Source organism: Passer domesticus, chromosome 3 (assembly GCF_036417665.1).
Source record: "Passer domesticus isolate bPasDom1 chromosome 3, bPasDom1.hap1, whole genome shotgun sequence".
Classification (NCBI taxonomy): domain Eukaryota; kingdom Metazoa; phylum Chordata; class Aves; order Passeriformes; family Passeridae; genus Passer; species Passer domesticus.
Window position 1 is genome coordinate 42,079,954 of NC_087476.1, and position 20,172 is coordinate 42,100,125.

General features: G+C 36.3%; 1 protein-coding gene and 1 long non-coding RNA gene across 5 annotated transcripts in view; both read left to right on the forward strand.

The window, feature by feature from the left end:
- The window catches only part of GRIK2 (glutamate ionotropic receptor kainate type subunit 2), a 357,572-nt gene that overhangs the window by 6,954 nt on the left and 330,446 nt on the right, over window positions 1–20,172 (forward strand). The gene's annotated exons all lie outside the window — the stretch shown is intronic.
- LOC135296440 (uncharacterized) lies at window positions 1,815–5,223 on the forward strand. Its single transcript, XR_010358552.1, has 2 exons — window positions 1,815–2,441; window positions 2,568–5,223. It is a non-coding gene; the product is annotated as an uncharacterized LOC135296440 (long non-coding RNA).

A 20,172-nucleotide genomic window follows, 5' to 3' on the forward strand; every position in this document is an offset into this window, starting at 1 on the left:
CCTTGGTTTGTATCTATTTTAATTTAATTCAGCACCCCCGCACACAGTTTTATATGGAGGGGAAAGTGAGTAATGATTAAAAAGTCACCAGGCTGTTACCAATCTCTGAATTCCTAGCAGCACATTTTTTTTCTGCTTCCATCTGGTCTAAAGGTGGTGCTTATGGCACGTTGCTCTTAGCAACCGTCCTCAGGAATGCCTGTTTCTTTGGACATGGCTAAACGGGCCCGTATATCATCGTAGGGTCTATTTTGCAATCAGTCTGATCCATAATCATCGCCGTGAATTTAGTGCTTGGATGCCTGTAATATGGCACTGGCCGGCTGTCTGTCTTTCCACGGGCTCCGAGAGTCTGTCTCTAGGAGTCTGAGTTACTTTCAGGTATAGCTATGTAAACAAACACCTTCCTGGTCACAGCACTAGCGAGAGGTGGACTTTCCCTCTTTAGGGCGGCATTCCCTCGGAACTGTTAGTCCGGTGCACCTTTAGAGACAGCCCTAGAGAGAGCGCTTTGGCCAGCTTAGAGCAGTAAATAATGCCGCGGCTGAAAGGTGATGCAGCGCGTCTCTGTCACCCAGTGACAGGGTGGTGCATGCGTGTGTTTTACTGGGCTAACTTCCCTTTCCAGCTGCCTTCTGGTCACACAGCTGGCCAGCGAGTTGTGTTCACTCCAGAGTTTGTAGCAGAGAAGTAGAAATCCCTTTCTGCATCTCTGCCTGCTTTTCTCTGTATTTGAAAAGAATTGTCGCCAAACCATCACTGAACATTAAAAGTAGGTAGGGAGCAGTTGGTAAATTTATTTTGTTGTGGAGAATGTTAGACGTGAAAAGAGCAGGAAGATTTTTGCCATTCTTATCCGGGCCTGTTGCACATCTGTGTTTTAAAGGAGTCTGGATTTAGCTTAATCCTAGTTAATTTACTCTGTCTGGGACCACGAGAGAACTTCCATACCTTCTCCAAAGGCTGACATCTCTGTCTCTGCGCAGGGCATAGCAGGGTAGAGGGAGGGAGCAGGGACTGAGCTGCGGAAAAGCTTTGGTTATTTCTGAGGGGGAATTCCCCACCGCCCCCACTGTGTTCCCGTGCTATCAGTCCCTTTGGGATGTCCTTGCGGCCAGGAGGACGGCATGCCGTGGAGTCCTTCCCGAGGAGAAGGGAGAGCTGAGGAGATTCCCTCCAGAAGGCAGCCTGCCAGCCCCCGCTCTTCTTCCTCAGCCAGCAGTGCTATGGCAACAGGGGAGAGCTTGAAACCTGCCAGAGCTGCAGCCCCCTCATTCCTCCTGTGCAAATTAGCCACCATGGATTCGCATTGTCCTTCCCACGGCTCCTCTCATTGTTGGGACTAGCCAGCATGTCCTTTCTCTCCCTCCCTCTCTCTCTAAAGTTACCTTTTAGCAACCACACAGGGAAGTCGAATCGCCTGGGTTATTTGTCAAATTCTGGAGGTTATTTCAGTCTGTACCTTATGGAGCAAACACAGAGAGAGGCTGGTGCGATGGCACCGTTCCCTCCCCAGCGACACTTGCTTAGGCATCTGGACACCTGCCTGTTGCTGCTGCTGGAGTTGGACGGCGTGGTATTGGGGCATCACACCACGCACCCTTCCTGCATGCCACATTGCTTCATGGGGCATGCGACCAAGCTCCCTCCCTTGTCCTTTCTGAACAGTTCCCCACAAGTGAGCCCAGGGAATGCTGAAGGTGAGGTTTGTCTATAGGTCACTCGAGGATGTCAAAAGGGACCAGCCTTAAACCATTGATGCGGATAAAAGGATAAATCCCACCTTGACGAGGGAGAAAAGCAGCAGCCTCGTAGTTGTCGCTCCGCTGGGCTAAGTGTGATGGAAACATTTTCCTTATCACTTGGCACCGAACAAAAGCCAAAATACGTGACCGCCGGCACATCCTTTACGTTATCGGGGATCACAGTTTTCCTTTTCACTGTCCCTGTGTATACTCAGACCCAGGGCAGCGGCTCCCAAGAAATTCCAGGGAACTCGGCGGATCCAGAGCCCAGCCGATCGGCCCCTCTGCCCACGACGTGGGGCAAGGCACGTCGGGCTGCTTGTCCTAGGTCTGCCTTTACCGCCTGAAGGCATCTCAACGTCTTGTCCCCAAAATGCTGAATTAACAAGCCATTAAGAGCTGTCAAACACCTGTAATTGCTCACCTGTGTTTTCAGTAACCGACCCCTTGTCTTGCCCAAGGCAGTAAGAACCTGGGCTATTTAACCCCCCTTTTTTTAACTCCCCCCCATCCCCCCACCTCCCCCACCTCCTACCACTATATGGAGCTTGATTGTCGGTGCTTTGAAGTCTGGAGCGCTCTAAAATGCCCTTTTTTATTTAAACTTCCCTTTTCCGGCCTTGTCTCTACTGCTGTGAGCAGCTCTTTCCTACAGCAAAGGTGTCAAGAGAGACCTGTGACGGGAAGGTGAAAGAGGTTTGGCCACTGTGTTTGCTCTCATTATTCCCGGAAATGTGGTGAAAGACTAAAGATCTTCACTGCAGGGTGCTCACTTACCTGATAAGTTTTAACCCACTTTATGTGATGTCTTATTTTCTTCAGGACATTCAAGAAGGGTAAAGACAAGTAGAGACATACACCTGTAGTTTTGACTTTTTGGTGCTTTGGAGTTGCCTGACTTGAAGCAGATGAGAGAGGGAGCTGAATGTTTTGTGTTACAATGAGCTATAAAGGAAGGGTGTGTGCGCGCTTGTGGCTTCTTCCAGCTTAAAAGCAAAAGAAAGTCAAGAGAGAGATAGGAAAAACTTTTCAAAGGAAAAGAGGAAGAGTTTTGAACTCTCACCAGAAGCATTTCTTACTACTGACTATTTTTAAAATATTTTTGTTTCTAAAAAAATACTACACCAAGTCCTCATGAAGGCTAGCACTTTTCCGTCGCCCTACATAAAATAATAATCATAGCAAATCAAACATTATAAAATCATGTACTCTTCGTGATTTAGGAAAAATCACCCTCACTTTTCAACTCCTTTGTGGGAACACCCAGAGGGGAATTGCTAGACGTTTGAGTCTTCCTCTGTGAAGATTTAGTATGGATTTCATCTGACATGACACTTCTTAGCTGAGCTCCTTTGTCTCAAACAGATTGAGTTTATCTCCATGTAATTGTTTTTAATGAGCTCAAGTGTGGCAAAACCAGAGAAGAGGTTGGCTCATTGCATCCACTGCCTGTGGAAGTGACAGTGGATGTCAAAACACATGGTTCTGGGATTCAGGAGGCCATTTTAAAATTGTAGTGATTAAAACTAGTGAAGTCATGGCACAGCAGTGGGAACTAGCTCTGTACAGATGTGTGAGACAAGAGGTCAAGTGAAAAATACCTGGTGGGTAATCGAGTGGAGTTTTCTTAAGGGACTTGTATTAACCCTCCTGGATGTGTACTTTCTTTCTTTAAGTTTTGCATTGACATCCTTTTAGTGGGAGGAGGCGAGGTTTCTACCTCTATTTCAGAGAAACAAACAAACAAACAAAAAATATATACATATCTTGTTTGAGTGGGGAAGGCAGTCTGCCTTCAGATCAAGAGTGTGATGAAAATCTGCATCTCGTGGCAGCCCTCGGGGGATCTGTGTCTTGGCAAGTCCAGCATTCAGAGCCAATGAAAAATTTACTGCCAAGGAGAAGAAGCTTTCAATATCTGTTAACATCCTCAAGAAGATGAGTTCAAAATCAGTCTTACAAAAAACAACAGGAATCTTTGAAAGAAAACTAAGGTTAAGAGCCTCGGGAAGGCAGCAAGGAGGTGAGAAGCATTGTTATTGACTGGTCTAGATTAAACAGCACAGAGGAAGATTTCAATTTGATAACGTCACAACCCTTCCTGTTTTTCTTTGCTGCTTCTGCTGACAATTTTGTAAGGTAATTAAATTGGCTGATTGAAGTCACAGTGGTCATGGGGCGATAAAGACCGTTTGGATTTAATGGAATTTAGAAACAACGGTGCACTGCACACAACTCTCACAGAACGAGAATTTTAATGACTCATTCAGGGTGCTGACTACATAGAACGCCCTGGACGAGTTTAATTGAAAGGGCAAAGCTGATTAGCTGTATACAGTCTTTATTGCACTAGATAGGGGAATTAGACTTATCCTTTTAAAATACTCATTATTGCATTATCAAGATTTAATGTAGGTTAAGAAAGCTTTCATCCATGTGTGCTTCCTGGAATATCCCCAGATCCTTTCACCCAGTGTTTGGAACACCAATAGTCTCATAAAATGATTTTCACACAATTGCCTGATAGCTTGTATTCTTACTGACTTCTTATTCTTACTGATAACTTGCTTCTTACTGACTGCTGCTTGTTCTTTGAAGGGATGCAATGTTCAAGTAATGCCTCCAGTTTAAATGTGGTTGCTGAAAGAAATGCTTTCTGCCACCAGAGATAAAAAGCTAGAGAAAAGGAGATTTTTCTAAATTCAAATATTAGAGTTTAGTTTTATTAGTTTAAATTTAGGGAGTTTTTTCTCATTTATTTATGTATTTATTTTATACCAGAGAAAATCCCCTCAATTTAGGGAAAAAAGCAAACCAAACATTTTGTAGTCATTGTAAATAAAGCAGATCTTTGTACCCTACTTAATGTATTTACCTTGTCTGTTTCTGAGTTTTAACCTTCATCCTCTTTAATCTCTTTCAGAGGAACAATTACTAGAAGGTATGTCAATAATGCAAAAGAGAAAATAGAGGGTGCCTTATTTCCATACTTCCCAATCTGCAAGGCAAATGAATTTTTCCTGAATAAGGTTTTTATAGTGTTATGCTGTAATGTATGTTGGAAGATTAGATTAAACAGCATGATAACATAATGACATAATGTCATTATGCTGTCACATCTGAACTGGAATATGGAGAATCAAAGATCATTGTCATACTAATACTTATAATTTTGTGCGTCTCCCGTGCCACCCATGCTATGTTTCCCCCTTTCTTCTCCTCGCTCCTGCCCCATTTCCCCCCAAAGCCTTTGGTTCCTTTGTTATAAAACAATAGTTTTGGACACCTTCAATTTAAACAGCCAAAGCTCTCAGTAATGCAAAGAATATAGAACAAACATGTGGTGATCATTATTCCAATACTGGAGCTCAGCCAGATTTGGATAAAGCAGGTGTTATAGTAGAGCTATGTAAAACACTTAGCAAACTCAAAGACATAATCTAAATTTAATTTAAAAGTACTTTTTAATGAATTAAAACCACCATGCTATTTTTTTTCCTTTAGGCAAAATTTAGAAGTGACAAATGGGTGTAAATGCTCAAGTCAAGACTGCTCTTTTTGCATTGCTGCAGAGCTAGACTTACATCAAAATTTGCAAGTGACTTGGATCAGTCATGACTCAGATTACCTTGAACATTCTTCTTCTAGTCCAAAATGCTATTGAAACACAGTAACTAATCTAAGAATGGTTTTGGTACGTTGTTTTGAAATGAAATACGCATTTTTAGGTAACAGATTTTTTAAAGTGTTTCCATTTCCAGGTGTGTTTGCCTGGGGCGTAGGAAAAGAGGTTCCCTGCTGGTATTATGAGTGGAGGCTACAGTAGGAGTAGTTTAAAGCACAGCTACGCTGTAGAGTTTAGATCACAAAGTTTGTTCTCAGTTCACAGGAAACTTTTTTTTATCCATGCACTGGAAGGAAAATTCATTTATGGGTTTCAGAGACTTTAATTTTTGAAGAAATACATTAATGCACATTATCTGAATGTGTGTTTTATTGTATTAGTATTTCCACTCACAGACTCTTTAAAACCTATTTTTTTAAAAAAAAGGTTATTTTGATTTGAAGTCAATTGAACTAAGAGTGTTGAAAGTGTCTGTCAGTCTTCCATCATGAAAGAAACCTCTTTGTTAGAATCATTAATTCTTGTATAAGGCTTCATAACTGACAGGAGAACAGTCCAGGGAGAGCTTTCTTACTTCGCTGTCAGAAACTGTTGTTTGGGAGACTTGATGTCCTTTTAAATTCAAATTATGATTACTCTTTTTCCCCTCTCTTATTTTCTTCCATCTTTATATTTAACTGTGAGTCTCTGTTTACTAATTTAAAAAATGTATTATCTGATTTCAACATGTATAGCTAAAAGTTAGCATCATATATTTACAGACAAATGGAAAAATGTGTTTTCATGGATGGATAGAATAATTTTGAAAGAAAAATATGTTTGAGGTTTTTTTTTTTAATTTTTGTACCTTGATCCTGTTATTTGATCCATTCCTTGCACTTTGTCTTTTTCCTTATTTATTTTGAAATGGTGAAATGGAAAGTGATTACATATATGAAAGAGGAATGCATATTTGAATATGGGTTTTTTTATGGTCCTTCTTGGAAAGTCTTTGCTTTTCTAACTTTCTGGGAAAATCCATGGAAAAAGTAAAAATTCTAGAAGTCCTCATTTCTGTCTTGAAACTAAACTCCTAGTCTAAGCCATGCCTTAGGGCTCCTCTGCAGCATTTGGAGAGTGAAAGAGCCAGGATTAGACAAGGTTGACTTAAGCTGGATAACTCTCAGACGGCTTAAGTTAGGCTAGATGAACCATACCTCTCATGGAATCAGCAATATGGGGAAGTCAAAGTGGACTGAGTGGGGATTTTTGTTTTCCCCCCAGGCTTTGGTGTCTGTCATGACATGTTGAACTAATTTTTTTTCAGATGGACATTTAGAAGGGAAAGATTAATATATAAATGTGTCATCAGTTTCTTTCTGACATGAAAATACAAAAATGCTGAATCAGGGACTGCTCACTCATTCTGCTAAAATCTTGCCAGCAAGTGGGTGGTGCTTGTTTTCACAATAGATAATCATAGTTAATCCTGTAAATAAGGACCTGTTTGTGAACACATATATTTAACTGAAAACTTTACAGAAATGTATTGAAAAAAGCTTATCAAGCTTGCTTCAAAAGGTGTAGAAATACTTCACTCTGAAATGCTGTGCCATCTTCATACGTAGTTCCTTATGTATGTCCAGTACAATTTTTCAAATTGTTACATTTCTCTGAATATAGAAATAGCTATTACTTTAAAATGTTTTTTGTCCAAAGGTAATTGATGCTGAATGTAAAAAAAAAAATATTAAAAATAAAGTGTATACATGATTTGATAATAATCTGGGTAAATTTATTAAGGATGAGTTTATTGAACTTGCTATCCATTTGGGCTTTTGTCCTTCCCTAGGAGCTAAATATATAGCAGCTATTTCAATCAGCTTGAGAGCTAAACATATGTCAGCTATATCAATCAACTCACATTTATGCTGTTATTTAGAAGTTGCACAATTAGGACATGATTTACCAAAGAGTCCATAATTAAAATAATTACACTAGTAAGCATGAAACATTTATAAGAAAAACTGAGTCTCATAGCTCACAATTGTAAAATTTGACTTTCACTTTTTTAAGCATGTAAGCAAATATTTTCAGTCCTGCCCCAACTCTTCAGATTGCAAAACTTTGGTGAAACCAGTCATTGTACTCGGAAACCAATTAATTCTTCCATTTCTACCTATATTTTTACTGTGAGTGCTCAATCATCAGTCAATACTGAGATTGTCAAGGATGTACAGTCCTTGAGAGTTTAGTGCAAAGTTGATTTATGATAGTATGCTTTTATATTTACACCACGTATGAGAGGAAATTATGTAAAGTTTCTTATATGTAATGATTCAAAACAACAATTTATGGATAAAATATTGGAATAAGATAACTTGCTGTATGCCTGAGGTCTGATTGTCCTCTAACTTTCTGTTCTGTTGAGTGGCTTATGTCAATATGAAGTGGAAATAAGAATCAAAGCTGTAAGCTGTAGCATGCTGTTTAGAAAAAGAGTGGCTTAGATTTCTCTCATGCTAAAATGAAGAAATTGTATTAAAAGTTCATGGGTATTTGCCAGTTTATCCTAGGTATAGTCATGCCTGTATGAGCTGGTGATGGAGTATTCTTCCTAAGTTGCATGATTAAGTCCATAATGATGTTGAATACAACGCTCTTTGAGTCAAACCAACTGTGCTGGTAAGGTGCTAATTCCAGAACCTGTCTTTCCTTGTAATTTTTTTCCCCAATTATCTTTTAAAATCTCACTACTGTTTTTTTGCACTTACAATGTTGTTCACTTATGATTGACCTTAATAATATGGAGGCATGTACTATAAAACAAATTCAACGTGATAAAAATAATTTGACTGATGGTGCTTTTTGCCTTTGATTTTTTTTTAAATTGAAAATGGTATACTCATTGCTTAATGTAGTTCAATAGTAACAGAACAACTTGTTTTACTGATCAAATACTGTAAAAAAGTACAGAAAACTGTACTATGTATAAATATACATGGTAAATGTATAAATGTATGTAAATAACAGTAGCAAACATAAAGATTACATATTCTGTAAAAGAAAACTATTTTCTAAAGCAATTACTTCATTGATATTTGGAACATTTATCCTACAAGGCAGAAAATCTTTAAAAGAAGTTCCATGATACTTATTAGTTTAGAATTTGGGTAAAAAGGTACTTCAGGAAAATTAGAATGACACAGAGTACTCTAAAAGAGCAGAATTAATTTTCTTTTAAAATGCTTAATCAGTGTTTTTTGGGTTTATATATTATATATTAATAGGAATATGTATGTTCGCATTTTATGCATTTTAATAGCAAATATTTAAATAAATGCTTAAAAATGTCATAGAGAACTTTTAATAAATTATCAGCATGCATTTGAGTATTAAAATTCATCATTATTTTTTCTTACTGTGCCACTTAACACCAATATCAGGACTGAGCCCTAGGGAATCTAACCTCTAACCCCTTTGCTTATCTGATTTTTACTCTTCAGCAATGATTACGATTTTCGTATATGTTAGTATATAGTTAGTATGCTATACTAACAAAATTGGGTTTTTTTATTCAATGATAAGAAGACCTTATCTCAGCCACATTTTCAAGTTAATGATTACGCATTTTAAGAAAGTATTTATATCCTGCTTAGAAATACCTTTTTTTTCCCTGGCATTTTGAGGCACACATATACGCTTCTAGTCCCTTCAGCAATGGAAGTTTGATGTTTCACTCTCTAAATCTGATTTTTGAAAATATTACTGTGCAAAATTCAAATGCAAGGCCAATGACTGGTCATAGCTAATTTGAGGGGAAATTTGGTACTCTTCTTCTTAAAAGAAAAAAAATCAAGTACTGAGGGAGTATATCTTGTTATTTTTCAACAACTGTGCTTTTGAACCAGTCAATTTTCAAAGCTGTTTTTGGTACTTTCCTTCATACCTTGAGGTGCTGATCTATTTCAGTCAATGAACTACTTGGACATGCTCCCAGATAGTCCTGACAACACTGTTCTCTTCATTTGGTTGAAGGAAAAAAAGTTGTTACGTGGGATGGAGGTGGTTTGAGAAAAATAATGCAGATGAATTCAAGGCCATCAGTGTTGAACAAATAACAGAAAGGAATTGAAGGTTAATGGAAAAAACCCCACTGTTTACCTAAAAAGGCCATATACAACTGTGCAAATAGTATGATTTTTGTTTCTGTCTAGTCAAAATCCAACATAAAGATAATAATTGACAAAATGATCTGATAATTCAACAAAATAATCATTGATTTATTTTTAAAACCAAGAATTTGCTCAGTTAAATCCTTTTGCTTGTTATTGAATGTAGAGTATGATGCTTACATAAAGAGCAGAAACGTAGTTAAATAATCTGGTTTTACCTAGATTTGATCTTTTCTTAGGCTTGAAGGAAGCATGTATGGGGTCAGTTCAGGAGAAGTGGTATGTCCTGTGCATACCTCATCTGTAACCAATGGAGGGAAGAAAATGGAAATTTGTGAAAGATACGTGTGATTTCCTTCCAGTAATGCTATATGTGTTTGTTTGGATGTCCTTGAGAAAGAAACACTATAAAATATGAGTGTTATTAAGGCTTATCTCTTCGGATCTCGGCAGACTCTATCATTCACGACATTCAATATGCTTGCAGAAACTGACTGTGTGACTGTGATACAGCTAAGAAAAATGTGTTCAAAAACGAATTAAATCAGATTTTCTAATGTCTTTTCAAACCTGCCTAAACAATGAAAAGTCACATTTAAAGATCAAATCAACATTAGTCAGTCAGAGCATGTTCAGTGTTGTCCATTTGTGACCTTTTGTGTCTAGACACTGGAGATTTCAAATTGAGCTCTAGATTTGCATTATTCTGTGATCATCAATGTTCATTAAACACTCTTTTGTTGTAATTTAAGGTAAGGCTATATCCTATTGTCAAATAAGGAGTGTGGCTTGTTTTTCAGAGTATTTTTTACTCTTTTCATTCATGGGAAGATGCTTGAGTTGGATAAAGCTGCTGTTGTATTCAGCTGTCATGCGGCCACAGGCAGTCTGTTCACAATAATTTCCTTTTTTGTCCTTACTGTCATCTTCTAGTTTATAAGAGTTGTAACACATATTTTTGGAAGCCTTCTCTGCTTTGTTTCTGCAGACAACTGGTGTTCTACTCACCAGAACCCATCTGATGGCTATAAGGATAGAAAATTAGAAGCTCTTTGTTTTTTACTCCACTGTGGTTGTATAATTAAAAAAAGTAAACAGAAATATTTTTCCTAATCCATGTTAACAATTGTTTATTGTACTTTTGATGCTAAGTCCCTTTGATTATTTTTGGCAATAATTTGAATGTCACAAAGTTTTCTTTGTGACTTGAACAAAGGAACAAGGCAACAATAATTTTACACGTATAGCTCTGTGTGAATGTGTACACACAGTTTTTTTGTTCTGTGGTGACCCAAATGCAGGGATAAAAAGTGGGAGTATGTTTCCTTTGCTGGAGTTGTTGTTAATGTAAACCAGGAGAAGTGCCTGAGGGTGCATCAGGGGTCTTTGGTGGAAGGACTCATAATGATTATCCATCTGCTTCCTGACAAGTAGTGTGAGCCTGGGATGGCAAAGAGTTGTGAAGGTGGCAGAATGTGTTCTCACAGGGTGTGATCTTCATGAATATTTTCAAAGTGGTCTTGAAAATAAAAAAAAAAAATCAAGAAAAAACCCATGAAATTTAACAAAAAAACCACTAAGTAAAGTATATTTATGACAGAAAAAAAAAGAGAGAGCACAAGAATTTTCTATGCTAAATTTTTTGAATGAAGCTAAAGATGTATACATGCTCCTACCCACAACACGTCACTGCAACTGCTAAAATGTAGAAGTGGTACTTGTTAAAACATCAGCTCAGTTTGCCATGAACCAATATTCTTGATCTAAGGGAAATAATTCATTTGTAGAGGATTTACCTGTGTGAGAACCATAGTAACTTCCTTTCGCTACACTTTTAAGAGGAGGTAATTCTGCCAATGTTTCAGGGTTCAGCTAGCAGGGCTGTAAATCAGTAGAGCCTAGTGAAGTCCATTTCTGCTGCAGTTTGATCTCTCAGTTAGATTAAAGCTACTGTACTGCAACAAACCTCTAGGTAAGTTTTCTGGGTCTTGACTATAAGGAACTTTGATATGCTGAGCTTTTAGTTCTGTGCTGATCAATTATGGGAACTCCTGAGGACGCAGAAGATTATTATCATTACTTCTGTATTTGACTCCCCTATTTAATCAGGTGCATTTTTTACAAAAGCTTACCCACATGGATAACTGCCCAAATATAGTTAGTAGGTGCAAAGCCAGATGAGATTTTAATTCCATGAATAACATGTTGGACCATAATTTTGAAGACCAAGAAGCTGAAGGAGTAATAAAATAGTAGTTTAAGTTTTGGAGTTCATGTAGCTCTGACATTGAATTAATAAATGGGAATTAATTTTGTGTATTTTGTGAGAAAATAAAGCCACTGATAACCAGAAAATTTTGCTTTGGTGTCACTGTAAAGGTAGTTGAGGTGTTAAGCAAAGTGAGAGGAAAACTGGAAAAGAGTTAGTCTAGATATTTAATTAAATATTTTATGGTTGGTGAAGACTTTTTGGTGCTGTTGTAGAAATTTCAGAAAAATTTCTATCAGGGCTGGCAAGGAATAGGGCTATGCTAAGATTTTCGGATGCTTTATGAGCTCTTAAATGTCCTAAGTACAATATTTCATAGTTACAGTGCTAGTGACCTGGAAATGCAGAGGACTGCAGAGCTTTTGATTTTTTAAATATTTTTAGCCCATGTTTTATAATTACTTCTCTTAAATAAGTTTTTCTTCAATATTTTTGGAAATTAGTTACCTTTCAACAGAATTTCACATTCTTAAGAAAACCAGTTAGGTTTGTTTGCTTCACAGATAAGAGTTTTTTTTTTAACACATTGATTATTTCAGAACTAGGACTAATGTTAAAACTTCTGCAAAAAGTGCTATCATATTTAAAAAAATACCTTGATTACAGCATTATATATATTTATAATAGTTTTTTCAGTAGCAACCAAATGTTTCCTTTTTGTCTTATGGGAACATTGATCAGTAACACAAAGTGGCACAAAACTTTTTCAAATAAACTCAAGTTCCATTTAAAAAGTGCTTTAAATTATTACATGTTAAAAAAAAAGTATTCGTCACTACATTCACCGATATTTTCATTGACAACTGTAAAAAGACAAATTATTTGCATTTCCATGATCATATTTCACTACTACACTTCCACAACCTTTTCTGCTGCAAGGCTGAATGTCTTTGGCTGAATACTGCTTTACCAAGTATTTACTTTGCCTTGTTCCATTGCTATTCCATATTCTTCCTTGCTATATGACACCTTTTACTGGTATTTCAGCATTTATGTAGAAGAAAGAGTCAATTTAAAGATTTGAAGTTATCATTGGAGAACTCCAGTGTAATTTAGTAAAATACTAAACAGAGTCCTGACAATTTTGGTTCTCTGAGGTTTGTGTCAGCAGTGAAGTGTATGGCCTTTGGGTATGAAGAGATACAGAGGATGGTGTTTTTAGCTGCTATCTAACTTGGCAGCTTCTTGTCTCATTTCTCTCAAAAGAAGAATGTGTTCAGCTGGGGTAAAAATATAAAAAAGTTTATAGGAAACTTGGAGTTGAGTGCTTTGATCTTATTTTTTAAACCAACCAAACAAATAATTAAAAAAACCCAAAACCTCAAACTAAAATACATCCCAAACCAAAGCCAAACTCTCTTTCCTTTTGGGCACTGATATAATGTTTTAGAGACAGGAGAATATGATTTTAAGAATGCAGAAACTACAGAACATGGTTTCATGCTATACTCAAAGAGTGCTGCTGAGAAATGTTACTGTGGCACAAGAAAAAAACTGTTGGCCTGGTTAAATAGGTAGATCATTCTGATCATTACCTTGATCAGAGAATGTTTATTTTTCAACATACTCTCACAGCTGCCCAGTAGCTGTTGAGAGCCCAAAGCTCAGAATGACAATCAGCTCACTGGCTACATGGAATAGAGCTGTATTTTATTTTTCATTATTTTAATGGAAAAAAAAATGAAGGTGTTCATATTTTGTTAAATACATTATGTTTGTGTAGTTTAAGCAGTTGGAATTTTCATCCCTAGACCAAGATTCTTCGTGTGTCAGTTTTCTAGAACTATTTCCTTTGTACAAAAGAAAGAGCTGTAAGTATAACCATATATAAAACTGATGACAAAAATACAAGATGATTCATTATAAATAAATCTTAAGCAACATTGGTCAAGGATCTTGTGTTATCTATCTAATTTATCTTTTCTTTAAATGGATCTCCTGTGACCTTGCCTTTTTGGCTGGATACAACTCCAATAAATGTTGGTAATGACCAGATAAACACAAGAGAAACTTCAATCATGTTAAAGCAAAATATTATTTTAAAAGAACACAAATTTAAGTACCGTTCCCAAATCCCTACCTGTAGTTCTTGGGAATTTTCCAATAATTATGGAAGTTATTTTTTAGAATGTTGATAAATGCTAAAAATTTGTTAAATAAATGAAATAATCAAAGTTCTTTTAAAAAGAATGCTTGCCAGCCTTGTGCCAAAATTGGATTTTACATTAGTTTTTACAGGTGCATCTGTTGGATTACAATGGGAAAGGCTGTGTTTCAGAGCTGGGTGTCTCACTTTCATGTAATTTCTCAAAACATTCTTAAATCCATCCTAATCCTACTTAATAATAATATTAAGTGTTCAGTTTCTTACAGTAGTGATGTAAAATTCCTGCATGTACTTTGCAAAGCATTAGAATCACATTTTAACAGTTGTCATGGTAGGTCATAGGATTTCCACATAAAGTGATAGAGAAGAAAAAAGCCCACACGGAAGATTAAACATTTCCTAAGTCCTGTTTTAACTTATGGAAATAGGAGGTACATATTGTGTCATGTCCCTGTGCTGTTTCCCTTGAATTAGGGTACACCTTTTGGAATGCACAATGCACACTTTTTGGTCTGATCAAAATAACAAACAATTTTTTACTTGTGGATAAACTCGATTTTTATAAATCAAGTCTGGTCGATAATAGTAGGTTTTGCTTAATGACCTTACATTTTGCATTTAACAACTTTTGGCTTTTACATGTGAATAAGCTTGGAATCTGTGTAGGGTTTTTTGTTGGGTTTTTTTTAGAGTATTTTGGGTGTGCTTTGTGTGTTTGGGGTTTTTTGATCCACAATAAAGAATTACTTTTTTATTAAATGAAATTCTTCAAGTTTGGTTTTGAGTCAGCATTCCTAGGAATCTGTCAACATGAGTAGGGTATTTATTTCCTGATTAAACAAATTCTTCTCCTTCAATCTGGTTACAGTAATATTTTTTTTCAGTGTTTGAAAAAATAATATTTGATTCTTACCCTGACTGCATTTTCCACACTTGCTATTTGTGCTTTGGCATGAACTTGGGGGCACAGCCACCCTGGACCATACATCATCTGATTCTTCTTCTGAGAGAACTCCTAAAGGTTAATGTTTGACATTAATCCTTCCATATTTTTTCCATTATTTGGTCTTTGGCTGATGACTCCGGTATATATGACAGTAGTTGATTTTACTGCTACTTTTTTATTGAAGGTTTTCTTCGCTCAGACTTGTCATATTGAATCTCTGATTGCTGGGAAGTTGGTTTTCCCTCACATTTTAACACACTGTGGAAGTAATCTCAAAGGTGGGCAGTCTTCTTGCGGGGGATTTTACAGCTGGCTAAAGAGCTGTAAACAGAAAAGGTTATCTCTTAAGGAATCTAAGAGTTTGATGGATTAATTGCTCACATTATATTAAAGAGTCAGGAAATGCTAAGAACAAGTCAAAGTATGAATCTATAAACAAATAGAATCTGAAAATAATTTATTTGATTTTGACTCAAGTTCAGGGTTTTATTGAATCCAGGATGATTCTATCTGTTTACAGGCTTGTCTTAGAAAAGTATACCCTACGTGGCTGAATAAGTGTGAAACAAAACAATTCTGCAAAGGTGCTTAAATCTGATTACTTGAGACTAGTTAAATACCTATCCACTCTACAATTACAGCATTCATTGACTTAGAGACTGTAATGAATGACTTCAGTAGTACAGAAGTTAAATATTCACAGAAATAATAATGAAAAAATTGCTTTACATCTCAACTTCACAATTTTGGTTTGAAGCCTCATGCAACTTCCAGCTTCAGAAAAGATTCTGCAATTTCCCTGGCAAATTTATGAAAATATATCCAAATAACATAATTGATTTACAAGGAATCCCTGCGTTGTTCAAAGCAAGTATTGTGGACCCTTTCACTCGCTGTATGTTTCATAAAATAAATGTTATTTTGAAACATATAGATCAAATCAAAACAGATGGGTCTTGAAACAAAGCATATGGGTATACATATGCCTAGAATGTTCTTTAGAATGAACCTCCTATGAGCTGTGTTATAGAATTGTTGGGAAATGCTCTCCTGGTGAAGTGACTGTTTTTGTCTTTTTAGATATCACTGGAAATATAGATATTTAACACCAAATTTTGCTGTGACTGTTACCATGTTTACAGCATAATATCAGTGGGTGCTGGAAAATTACTAGCCATGTTTTCAGCAGTAATTTCAATAAAAGTTTTACAGTGTAACTGTAGACAACATCATATGAACAGAACTCATTTTTTTGCTGTTCTTCAGCTGGGTGAAATGTAGGCAGGAAAATATGAAATATCTTCAAGCAGTAACTAAATAATGTAAGCATTTGTTTTCACTTGTGGAATGTGTTACTATTCTGTGACTATTTTTGGCTGTTTTCCTCTTGTCTTGATCTTGGAACACCTAAATGCCAACATCTCAATATGCACATACAGCAGCCTGAATAACTCCTTTAAAAATGAATTGAATTTGTTTTTATGTCTGAGGAAAATCTCAGGAACAGATAATTTGGAAGGGTTCTTACAGTAAACATTATTTTCCATAACTAAAAATACATTTTCAATAATTTATTTTTCAGTGGAAGTAAATGTTTTCAAATTAACATATTGCTTCTCTTAGAGTATGTTGGTGAATGTCTGAAATATTCCAAAGGTGGAATTTCCATTTTGCACTGTGGCTGCTTTAAAAGAATATTACTATACAATTTTAAACCTTAAGAAGCGAGTAATGAATAATAGCTCCTGGACTTCTTTGTTCCATTTTTTGTTTTATATTCCATTTCCATTAATTTCTTTCTTCATTAATCCCACAGCTTTATCCATCCTTTGCAATTTCAAGCTAGAGAAAACAAATTAAGGAAAAAAAACTCCCTTTAATTGACTTTATTTGCTTTAATGCTGCTAGTCCATATTATCTGCTCTCTTAAATTGAGTTTGGGATTGCCAGCTTTAAGGGTATTACACTGCATTTTGGGATGCTGCCAGCATATCCTGAGTAAATATATTTAAATCAAAGCTAAGCTGCTTAAAATATTCATGTTATGCTTTTAGTATGGTTTAGAGGAATATGAAACCATTTAAGACTTGCAAACCTGTTTTATGGCAAAAAATGCATTTGGGCATATAACCTAAATTGATAGTCACTGTTAACTTTGTTTAATAGGGAATGGTTTCATAGTTTTATTAGTAATTGATCATCATGATTTGAAATTTATGGCATAATGCAACTGCACAAGTTATAGATGTAAAGAGAAATATTTTTAACTGAAAACAGTTTTGAGAAGAGGAATATTTTGAGTAGACAAATTTTTTTTGTCTACAACTGCAGTTTGTCTACAAACTGCATGTTTGCTTTGAACAGTTAAATACATTTATTTTATGTATTACATTTTTATGTATTGCAAGAAACTTGGAATATCAAATTCAAATAATACACTAATTCAAAAGTCAGTGTATTTTTAAATTGTAAGAGAAAAGAGAAATATCTACAGATGTGATGGTACAAGTATGGTATCCTGTGGAGAAATAAATGCTGTAAGAGACACAAACCTAGAAATTTTAGTATTCCTGAGGCTAGTCAACTTCACCTCAATCCCCAGAAAGGTGATGGAATGCCTCATCCTGGAGGTCATCTCCAAGCACATGGAAAACAAGGTGATCAAGATTGATGAATCAATCAGCATTGATTCATCATAGGCTTTGCCAACATGGTTGCCTTCTATAATGAGAAAACTTCCGGGATGGATGAGGGGAGAACAGTGGATATTGTCCACCTGGATTTCAGCAAGGCTTTTGGCATTGCTCTCAGGGTATCATCATAAGTAGACTGGAAGTGAATGGCAGATCCCAGAGGGCTGAGATCAGTGGCACAGGATTTAGTTGGAGGCCTGTCATGAGTGCTGTCTCCCAAGGCTCAGTATTGAACCCAGTATTGTTTAATTTATTCATCCATGACTTGGACAAATGCTTCCTGCTTGCTATAGAATCCAGAAAAAGCAAATTCTGTTTTGAGACTTCTAAAACTCTGGATTTATCCTACAGTGTGCCTGTGCAGGTCTCTGTTCTCAAGTCTGTCTGTCCATCTCATGCAGAAAGAGACAGTTGAAACCCAAAACCAAATAATATGGGGTGGAGATGTGTGGGGGAAGAAAGGTTAATACCAAGCCCTGTCTGGTTCCTGAGTTACCAGTTCTTAAAAGGTGCTCGTAAGAAAGATGGGGACAAAATTTTTAATAGGGTGTCTTGCAATAGAACAAGAGGTAGTGGTTTTAAACTAAAAGAGGGTTTATATTAGATCTAAAGAAGAAGTTTTTTACTTTGGGGGTGGTGAAACAGATTGCTTAGAGAGGCAGTAGCTGCTCCATCCCTGGAAACATTCTAGGTCAGGTTGGATGGGACTCTGAGCAACCTGATCTAGTTGAAGATATTCCTGCTCACTGCAGAAGGGTTTGGCTAGATAGTCTTTGAAATCCCTTCCAACCCAAACCATGATTCTATGATTCTTTTCAGGGAAAACCAACTCAGAGTAGATTATCCCATGTGGGGAAGGGAGAAGGGTGGACACGGTCATATTGAACCTAAATATGTGTATTTGCAGATAGGGATATGTGTGCATGTATAGACATAACACTTTATTTTTGTTTCTCCAGTATGTTGATGCAAATAATCTTATTTTATATTTTTAAATGAAATTTTGAATCTGTATTTTCACCTTTGTGAATAGATGTCACATATGCACATACACATTACTTACACATATATATACAAATTCAAGTTTCTAGTCAGTATCTTCATGTTAGCTTCTACAACCCATCCGTGGAACATTTTGATTTCTTTCTCTTCTCTCTTTCATTTTCAGCAAAATTCCTCTATGGCTGTCCTTTGAGTTCTGTAAAGCTTCTATTTATATGCTTCCAAGGGTGATAGAAGATGGAGATTTTAACCCCCTCCCTATAAGGAAAATATTAAATCTGCATATCTGTCTCCCCAAAATATATTTCTGCAAGATTACTATGTCATCCCATCAGCCTTGTGTTAACAACCACTAGGTTGCTAATCATGATCACTAGTGGACTCCCTAAATTATGCAGGGATTTTAGACATGAACTTTACCTTGAGGCTAGGCTCTGAAATGCTTATGTGGATCTAGCCCTTAGTTGTACCTTGCTTCCAAAATGAATGCCCTGTTTCTCTGGGTTACATTTTTCACCTCATTATATGTATAATGTCATTGCAGGCATGACAGCAGCACTGCTGTAAATCAAAGAAAATCTCACCCAGCATTTTTAAGGGATGTTTCATTTCATTCACATTATGTTCACCTTTTAAACTACTTTTCAGATATAATCTTTAATTTCCTTTCTGGGTTACTGCATAGAAATGCTAAACAGTGTATATGGCTGTAGTAGCCCACACTGATGGCATCTGAAAACTAGATAAATTACTACTTCTAATGAATGATATATGTATATATGTATTTAATGTATAGCTTAGTATTTTCCTCTTGTTCATCTAATTTCTAGTAAACACTGTTTCACTGATATGGTGAAAAGAATCTACTTGCTCTGGATTTCTGGAATAGATACATTGTGAAGCCACTACTTTTATTTGCGAATAAATGTCCTTGGAGGATAGGATACATGCTCCTTGTATTAAGTCCGTTTGCTGCCATTGTGCTGTCAATACTCTTCTTTATGTATATGAGTTCAGAGCATAATCCTTAAAAATAAACCAATGGAACACAGAGAGCCACAAAGTCCTCCTAGTAAATATTTCCTTATTGTTTCCTCTATTTGTAATAAACCCTTGCAGTTTCACTTTCTGCTGTAGTTGCTATTTTTTTTCTGCCAGGAAAAATAAGAATTCTTCCAAAGTGTGTTTTGAAGCAAATATCATTTAACAAAAGGAAATTAATGTCCTTGCAAAATTTCTGATGGATGTAATGGAATTGAAATAAGACATAATAAAATCACACAATGGCTATTTGATCAGTTCTCTCTAATTCTGCTTTCACATATGGAAGTGGGTCTTCTGATTTCAGTGAAAGCTTAGTGTCTGAAAATCTTGCACAGACCTGAATGGCCACTGCTGCCTGAACAAATGTGAAACTGAGACGTGAGATTCCTGTATCTTATAGGTACAACAAAAAAGAAGTGAAAATCTTTGAAAACATTTGGCTCATAGCTTTACACACATATAAGTCATGAAAAGGCATTGCAAAAAAGGTCACAGTTATTCTTCCAATGGCATGCTCAGATTTAATATGTAGTTTTTAGCCACAATTTTTCACACAGGTGAAACAGCCTCTTAAATTTTGATAATCA